The sequence below is a fragment of the Triticum aestivum genome, chromosome 4A (assembly GCF_018294505.1).
Source record: "Triticum aestivum cultivar Chinese Spring chromosome 4A, IWGSC CS RefSeq v2.1, whole genome shotgun sequence".
NCBI classification, from domain to species: domain Eukaryota; kingdom Viridiplantae; phylum Streptophyta; class Magnoliopsida; order Poales; family Poaceae; genus Triticum; species Triticum aestivum.
The window spans coordinates 593,451,414-593,461,019 of record NC_057803.1 but is presented as its reverse complement, the minus strand read 5'-3'; positions in this window follow the sequence as shown (position 1 = coordinate 593,461,019).

Below are 9,606 nucleotides of genomic sequence, written 5' to 3'. Positions count from 1 at the left end.
TCAATCAAAGTAGACAAAGGCATATCATTAGGATTAGAAGAAACACTCTTAGTAGCGAATAATTTCATAAGTTCATCCATCTTTCCACTCAAAACATTGATTTCTTCTATCGCATGCACTTTTTTATTAGAAGATCTTTCAGTATGCCATTGAGAATAATTAACCATAATATTATCTAGGAGTTTAGTAGAATCTCCTAAAGTGATTTCCATAAAAGTGCCTCCCGCGGCCGAATCTAAAAGATTTCTAGAAGCAAAATTCCATCCGGCATAAAAGTTTTGTATAATCATCCACAAATTCAAACCATGAGTAGGGCAATTACGTATCATTAATTTCATTCTATCCCAAGCTTGTGCAACATGTTCATGATCAAGTTGCTTAAAATTCATAATATCGTTTCTAAGAGAGATTATCTTAGCGGGAGGGAAATACTTAGAGATAAAAGCATCTTTGCACTTGTTCCAAGAATCAATACTATTCTTAGGCAAAGACGAAAACCAAGCTTTAGCACGATCTCTAAGCGAAAAAGGAAATAGCTTCAATTTAACGACATCATTATTGACATCTTTTTTCTTTTGCATATCACATAAATCAACGAAGCTATTCAGATGAGTAGCGGCATCTTCACTAGGAAGGCCGGCGAATTGATCTTTCTTAACAAGATTCAAAAAGGCGGCATTGAATTCACAAGATTCAATATTAGCAAGAGGAGCAATTGGTGCGCTAAGGAAATCATTATTATTAGTATTGGTGAAGTCACACAATTTGGTAGTATCTTGAGCCATCGCGACAAACAAGCAAACAAAAGCAAACGGGCAAAAGAGGCAAATAGAGAGGGAGGATAGAGAGAGAGGGTGAATAAAACGGCAAGGGTGAAGTGGGGAAGAGGAAAACGAGAGGCAAATGGCAAATAATGTAATGCGAGAGATAGGGATTGTGATGGGTACTTGGTATGTTGACTTTTTGCGTAGACTCCTCGGCAACGGCGCCAGAAATCCTTTTTGCTACGTCTTGAGCTTGTGTTGGTTTTCCCCGAAGAGGAAGGGATGATGCAGCAGAGTAGCGTAAGTATTTCCCTCAGTTTTTGAGAACCAAGGTATCAATCCAGTAGGAGGCGACGCTCAAGTCCCTTGTACCTGCACAAAACGATAGCTACTCGTAACCAACGTGATTAGGGGTTGTCAATCCCTTCACGGTCACTTACGAGAGTGAGATCTGATAGATATAATATTTTTGGTATTTTTGGTATAGAGATGCAAAGTGAAAAGTAAAAGGCAAAGTAAAAAAGCAAAGCAAGATTAAAGTGATGGAGATTGATATGATGAGAATAGACCCAGGGGCCATAGGTTTCACTAGTGGCTTCTCTCAAGAGCATAAGTATTCTACCGTGGGTGAACAAATTACTGTTGAGAAATTGACAGAATTGAGCATAGTTATGAGTATATCTAGGCATGATCGTGTATATAGGCATCACGTCCGTGACAAGTAGACCGAAACGATTCTGCATCTACTACTATTACTCCACTCATCGACCGCTATCCAACATGCATCTAGAGTATTAAGTTAAAAACATAGTAACGCTTTAAGCAAGATGACATGATGTAGAGAGATAAATTCATGCAATATGAAATAAACCCCATCTTGTTATCCTCGATGGCAACGATGCAATACGTGCCTTGCTGCCCCTTCTGTCACTGGGAAAGGACACCGCAAGATCGAACCCAAAGCTAAGCACTTCTCCCATGGCAAGAACTACCAATCTAGTTGGCCAAACCAAACGGATAATTCAAAGAGACTTGCAAAGATAACGAATCATACATAAAAGAATTCAGAGAAGATTCAAATATTATTCATAGATAGACTTGATCATAAACCCACAATTCATCGGTCTCAACAAACACACCGCAAAAAGAAGATTACATCGAATAGATATACACAAGAGAGGGGGAGAACTTTGTATTGAGATCCAAAAAGAGAGAAGAAGCCATCTAGCTACTAACTATGGACCCGGAGGTCTGAGGTAAACTACTCACACTTCATCGGAGAGGCTATGATGATGTAGAAGCCCTCCGTGATGACAGCCCTCTTCCGGCGGAGCTCCGGAACAGGCCCCAAGATGGGATCTCGTGGATACAGAAAGTTGCGGCGGTGGAATTAGGTTTTTGGCTCCTGTTCTGATCGTTTGGGGGTACATATGTATATATATAGGAAGAAGGAGTACGTCGGTGGAGCACCGAGGGGCCCACGAGGCAGGGGACGCGCCCTAGGGGGGGCGCCCCCCACCCTATTGACCTCCTCTTTGACTCCTTGGAGTAGGGTCCAAGTCTCCTGGATGACGTTCGGTGAGAAAATAATGTTCCTGAAGGTTTTATTCCGTTTGGACTCCGTTTGATATTCTGTTTCTCCGAAACACTGAAATAGGCAAAAAACAGCAATTCTGGGCTGGGCCTCCGGTTAATAGGTTAGTCCCAAAAATAATATAAAAGTGGAAAATAAAGCCCAATATAGTCCAAAACAGCATGGAGCAATCTAAAATTATAGATACGTTGGAGACGTATCACCTGGTCATCGAAATCCTAGCAATCCCATCATAATTGGAGTAGGATTTACCTTCACCATAAGGGGCCGAACCAGTATAATTCCTTGCTTCCTTTGTCTGCTTTAACCCCTTTAAGTTAACTACGTTGCGATGGTTCCACGACTAAGTCCTCACACTAGGACATCTGCCGTGACAATCCCATGACAGTTGGCACCCACCGTGGGGCTATCGCATGATGGTTTCAAGTTCTTAGAGGGCAGCTTCAAAGGGCTCAAGGGATACATTGTGGGCCGGATGACCAAGAGTCGTCGCGGCAAGCTCGACATCGACGATGCAGGCTAGGGCCCCGAGGCCGGTTCAATTGAGTATGGATATCGGGTCCCCTTCGACGGTATTCACGTTTTCATTGGCAAGATCGGTGAACCGGTCCTGAGCCAGACATCTGCACCGACATCGTTGAAACGGCTCAGCATGCGAGATCCGCCCGGGTTCAGCCTGCCATGAAGCGTGCCTTCGTGGGAGTCATCCACGGAGTGGAATCTGAGGATAGATCGGTATCTGGTGGTGAAATCATCGTTTACTCTGATGACGAGTCATCTACCGGAGAGACCGAGTCATTGTACCAACTGCAAGATGGCCGGTTTGGGGGCTGTTCCGATGGCGACAGTATTCCGGACCCCCTTCATCCGCCGAGCCGAGTTGCGATTTTCATGGCCGGTACATAGTCGTCGCAACATTCTTCAACCGCAGCAGCAATGATCTCCGGTTTAGCAGCAGCGATAGCAGCTGGGGCAGGAGGCCCTGCGCCACCGCCGGCTCAGGTTTTGTCCGATTTGTTCGACGCTTTGTCAACACTGCTGGCGGCTGAAGTTAACCAAGTGAATCAGGATCAGCATAACGTAGAAGTCGTGAAGGTGAAGGATCAGATAGCTCAGGCCAAGGCAGACCTGGCAGCCGAGAACACCAAGATGGCTATGGAGCGGGCCGAGTTGGATGCACAGGCTTATCGACTTATGTTGGATTAGAACACATCAAATGATGTAATGAGGAGAAGGTACCGGTTCCATCTACCTCCGGTTTATGAGCCAAGGAATCTCTTTAACATGCCAGGAGCAGGAACCAACAACCAACCAGTGGTAAACCGGGTAGAAGCACCTGGAACGGGGGCGCCGGTTCAGCCGCGCATAGTGGATCCGCCTCGTCAGAATATCCCGTCATCGCACGCGTCAACGCTTCCGGGTCATTACTCCAACCCCATGGATAACATAGTCACTGCTGATACGTCCATTTTGCATCATGCTTTTATATCGATATTTATTGCATTATGGGTCGTTATTACACATTATGTCACAATACTTATGCCTATTCTCTCTTATTTTACAAGGTTTACATAAAGAGGGAGAATGTCGGCAGCTGGGATTCTGGGCTGGAAAAGGAGCAAATATTAAAGACCTATTATGCACATCTCCAAAAGTCCTGAAACTCCACGGAAGACGTTTTCCAAATATATAAAAAATAATGAGATCAAGAACTTCACCAGGGGGGCACACCCTACCCACGAGGATGGGGGGCGCGCCCTACCCCCTGGGCGCGCCCCCCTACCTCGTGGGCCCCCTGGTGGCCCTCCAGTAGCCATCTTCTGCTATATGAAGTCTTTCCATGGGAAAAATAAGAGGCCTTCTTCTCGGACGAAACTCCGCCGCCATGAGGCAGAACCTTGGCGGAACCAATCTAGGGCTCTGGCGGAGCTGTTCTGCCGGGGAAACTTCCCTCCCGGAGGGAGAAATCATCGCCATCGTCATCACCAATGCTCCTCTCATCGGGAGATGGCAATCTCCCTCAACATCTTCATCAGCACCATCTCCTCCCAAAACCCTAGTTCATCTTTTGTATCCAATTCTTGTCTCCAAGTCCGGGATTGGTGCTAGTAGGTTGCTAGTTGTGTTAATTACTCCTTGTAGTTGATGCTAGTTGGTTTAATTGGTGGAAGATCTATGTTCAGATCCTATATGCATATTAATACCCCTCTGATTATGAACATGTTTATGCTTTGTGACTAGTTACTTTTGTTCCTGAGGACATGGGAGAAGTCTTGCTATTAGTAGTCATGTGAATTTGGTATTTGTTCGATATTTTGATGAGATGTATGTTGTCTCTCCTCTAGTGGTGTTATGTGAACGTCGACTACATGACACTTCACCATTGTTTGGGCCTAGAGGAAGGCATTGGGGAGTAATAAGTAGATGATGGGTTGCTAGAGTGACAGAAGCTTAAACCCTAGTTTATGCGTTGCTTCGTAAGGGGCTGATTTGGATCCATATGTTTCATGTTATGGTTAGGTTTACCTTAATACTTTTGTTGTAGTTGCGGATGTTTGCAATAGAGGTTAATCATAAGTGGGATGCTTGTCCAAGTAAGGGCAGTACCCAAGCACCGGTCCACCCACATACCAGATTATCAAAGTACCGAGCGTGAATCATATGAGCGTGATGAAAGCTAGCTTGACAATATTCCCATGTGTCCTCGGGAGCGATTTTCTCTATATAAGAGTTTGTCCAGGCTTGTCCTTTGCTACAAAAAGGATTGGGCCACCTTGATGCACTTTATTTACTTTTGTTACTTGTTGCTCGTTACAAATTATCCTATCACAAAACTAGTTGTTACCACTTATTTCAGTACTTGCAGAGAATACCTTGCTGGAAACCGCTTGTCATTTCCTTTTGCTCCTCGTTGGGTTCGACACTCTTACTTATTGAAAGGACTATGATAGATCCCCTATACTTGTGGGTCATCAAGACTCTTTTCTGGCGCCGTTGCCAGGGAGTGAAGCGCCTTTGGTAGGTGGAATTTGGTAAGGAAAAATTTATATAGTGTGCTGAAATTTACTGTCACTTGTTACTATGGAAAGTAATCCTCTGAGGGGCTTGTTCGGGGTATATTCACCCCGACCAGTAGAGCAAAGAGTTGCTCCTCAACCTACTGAACCTACTGAAAATGAAAATGAAAATGAAAATGTCTGCTTTGAAATTCCTTCGGGTATGATAGAAAAACTGCTAGCTAATCCTTTTTTAGGAGATGGAACAAAACATCCCGATGAGCATCTAATATATGTGGATGAAGTTTGTGGATTATTTAAGCTTGCAGGTGTATCCGGAGATGTTGTTAAGAAGAAGGTCTTTCCTTTATCTTTGAAGGGAGATGCATCGACATGGTATAGGCTATGTGATGATATGGGGTCTTGGAATTACAAACGATTGAAATTGGAATTTCATCAGAAGTTTTATCATATGCATCTTGTTCATCGTGATCGCAATTACATATATAATTTTTGGCCTCGCGAAGGAGAAAGCATCGCTCAAGCTTGGGGGAGGCTTAAATCAATGTTATATTCATGCCCCAATCATGAGCTCTCGAGAAAAATGATTATTCAAAATTTCTATGCTTGGTTTTCTGATAACAATCGCACCATGCTTGATACTTCTTGTGCTGGTTCTTTTATGATGAAGACTATTGAATTGAAATGGGATTTATTGGAAAGAATTAAACGCAACTCTGAAGATTGGGACCTCGACAAAGGTAAGGAGTCAGGTATAACACCTAGTTTTGATTGTGTTAAATATTTTATGGATACCGATATTTTTCGTAAATTTAGCACTAAATATGGACTTGACTCTGAGATAGTAGCTTCTTTCTGTGAATCTTTTGCTACTTATGTTGATCTCCCCAAGGAGAAGTGGTTTAAATATCATCCTCCTATAGAAGTAAAAGTATCTGCACCTATTAAAGTTGAAGAAAAGATTGTCACTTATAATGATCCTATTGTTCCTACTGCATATGTTGAGAAACCACCTTTCCCTGTTAGGATAAAGGATCAGGCTAAAGCTTCAACTGTGGTTCGTAAAAGCAATATTAAAACATATACACCTCCTGAGCAAGTTAAAGTTGAACCTAATATTGCTATTGTTAAAGATCTCTTGTCTGATAACATTGATGGGCATGTAATTTATTTCTGTGATGAAACTGCTAGAATTGCTAAACCCTGTGCTAAAGATAAACCTAGACCTGTGGTAGGCATGCCTGTTATTTCTGTTAAAATAGGATATCATTGTTATCATGGCTTATGTGATATGAGTGCCAGTGCTAGCGCAATACCTCATTCCTTATACAAAGAAATTATGCATGAGATTGCACCTGCTGAAATAGAAGATATTGATGTCATAATTAAACCTGCCAATAGAGATACTATTTCACCAATGGGAATTGTTAGAGATGTTGAAGTCTTGTGTGGGAAAACTAAATATCCTGCTGATTTCTTGTTCTTGGTTCCCCACAAGATAGCTTTTGTCCCATTATATTTGGTAGACCCTTCTTGAACACTGTTAATGCTACCATAGATTGCAAAAGGGATATTGTTACTGTCGGTTTAGATGATATGACTCATGAATTTAATTTCTCTAAATTTAGTAGACAACACCGTGAAGAAGAATTACCTAGTAAGGATGAAATTATCGGTCTTGCTTCTATTGCCGTACCTCCTAGTGATCCTTTAGAACAATATTTGCTAGACCATGAAAATGATATGTTTATGAATGAAAGAAGGGAATTAGAGGAGGTATTCTTTAAACAGGAACCTATTCTGAAAAACAATTTACCTGTTGAAATCCTAGGGGATCCTCCTCCACCCAAGGGTGATCTCGTATTTGAGCTTAAACTATTACCTGATACTCTTAAATATGCTTATCTAAAGATATATCCTGTTATTATTAGTGCTAACCTTTCAGAGCATGTGGAAGAAGCACCGTGCTGCTATTGGGTATATTCTCGATGATCTTAAGGGCATTATTCCCACTCCATGTCAACATAAAATTAATTTGGAAGAAGATGCTAAACCAGTTCGTGATCATCAGTGACGGCTGAATCCTATAATGAAAGAAGTGGTAAGAAAGGAAATACTAAAGCTCCTTGAGGCAGGTATAATCTATCCCGTTGCTGATAGTCAGTGGGTAAGTCATGTCCACAGTGTCCCTAAGAAGGGACGTATTACTGTCGTTCCTAATGATAAAGATGAATTAAACCCTCAAAGAATTATTATAGGTTATAGGATGGTAATTGATTTCTGCAAATTAAATTAGGCTACTAAAAAGGATCATTACCCCTTACCTTTTATCAATCAAATGCTAGAAAGATTATCCAAAGATACACATTTTTGCTTTCTAGATGGTTATTCGGGTTCCTCTCAAATACCTGTGTCAGCCAAAGATCAATCAAAGACTACTTTTGCATGCCCTTTTGGTACTTTTGCTTATAGACGCATGCCTTTTGGTTTATGTAATGCACCTGCTACCTTTCAAAGATGCATGATGGCTATATTCTCTGACTTTTGTGAAAAGATTTGTGAGGTTTTCATGGACGACTTTTCCGTCTATGGATCTTCTTTTGATGATTGCTTGAGCAACCTTGATCGAGTTTTGTAGAGATGTGAAGAAACTAATCTTGTCTTGAATTGGGAAAAGTGCCACTTTATGGTCAATGAAGGTATTGTCTTGGGGCACAAAGTTTCTGAAAGAGGTATTGAAGGTTGATAAAGCCAAAGGTTGATGCTATTGAAAAGATGCCATGTCCCAAGGACATCAAAGGTATAAGAAGTTTCCTTGGTCATGCCGGATTTTATAGGAGGTTCATTAAGGATTTCTCAAAAATTTCTCGGCCTCTGACTAATTTATTACAAAAAGATATACCATTTGTTTTTGATGATGATTGTGTAGAAGCATTTGAAATACTTAAGAAAGCATTGATTTCTGCACCTATTGTTTAGCCACCTGATTGGAATTTACCCTTTGAAATTATGTGTGATGCTAGTGATTATGCTGTAGGTGCTATTCTAGGACAAAGAGTTGATAAGAAATTAAATGTTATTCAATATGCTAGTAAACCCTAGAAAATGCTCAAAGAAATTATGCTACCACTGAAAAAGAATTCTTAGCAGTTGTATTTGCTTGTGATAAGTTCAGACTTTATATTGTTGATTCTAAAGTAACTATTCACACTGATCATGCTGCTATTAAATATCTCATGGAAAAGAAAGATGCTAAACCTAGACTTACTAGATGGGTTCTCTTGCTACAAGAATTTGATTTACATATTGTTGATACAAAAGGAGCTGAGAACCCCGTTGCAGACAACTTGTCTAGGTTAGAAAATGTGCTTGATGACCCACTTCCTATTGATGATAGCTTTCTGGATGAGCAACTAATGTCATAAATGCTTCTCATACTGCTCCATGGTATGCTGATTATGCTAATTACATTGTTGCTAAGTTTATACCACCTAGTTTCACATACCAGCAAAAGAAAAAGTTCTTCTATGATTTGAGGCATTACTTTTGGGATGACCCACATCTTTATAAAGAAGGAGTAGATGGTGTTATTAGACATTGTGTACCTGAGCATGAACAGGAACAGATCCTACGCAAGTGTCACTCCGAAGCTTATGGGGGACACCATGCTGGAGATAGAACTGCACATAAGGTATTGCGATCTGGTTTTTATTGGCCTACTCTCTTCAAGGATGCCCGTAAGTTCGTCTTATCTTGTGATGAATGTCAAAGAATTGGTAATATTAGTAGACGTCAAGAAATGCCTATGAACTATTCACTCGTTATTGAACCATTTGATGTTTGGGGCTTTGACTATATGGGACCCTTTCCTTCCTCTAATGGATATACACATATTTTAGTTGCTGTTGATTATGTTACTAAGTGGGTAGAAGCTATTCCAACTAGTAGTGCTGATCATAACACTTCTATTAAAATGCTTAAAGAAGTTACTTTTCCAAGATTCAGAGTCCCTAGATATTTAATGACTGATGGTGGTTCACATTTTATTCATGGTGCTTTCCATAAAATGCTTGCTAAATATGATGTTAATCATAGAATTGCATCTCCTTATCACCCACAGTCTAGTGGTCAAGTAGAATTGAGTAATAGAGAGCTCAAACTAATTTTGCAAAAGACTGTTAATAGATCTAGAAAGAATTGGTCCAACAAACTTGATGATGCATTATGGGCC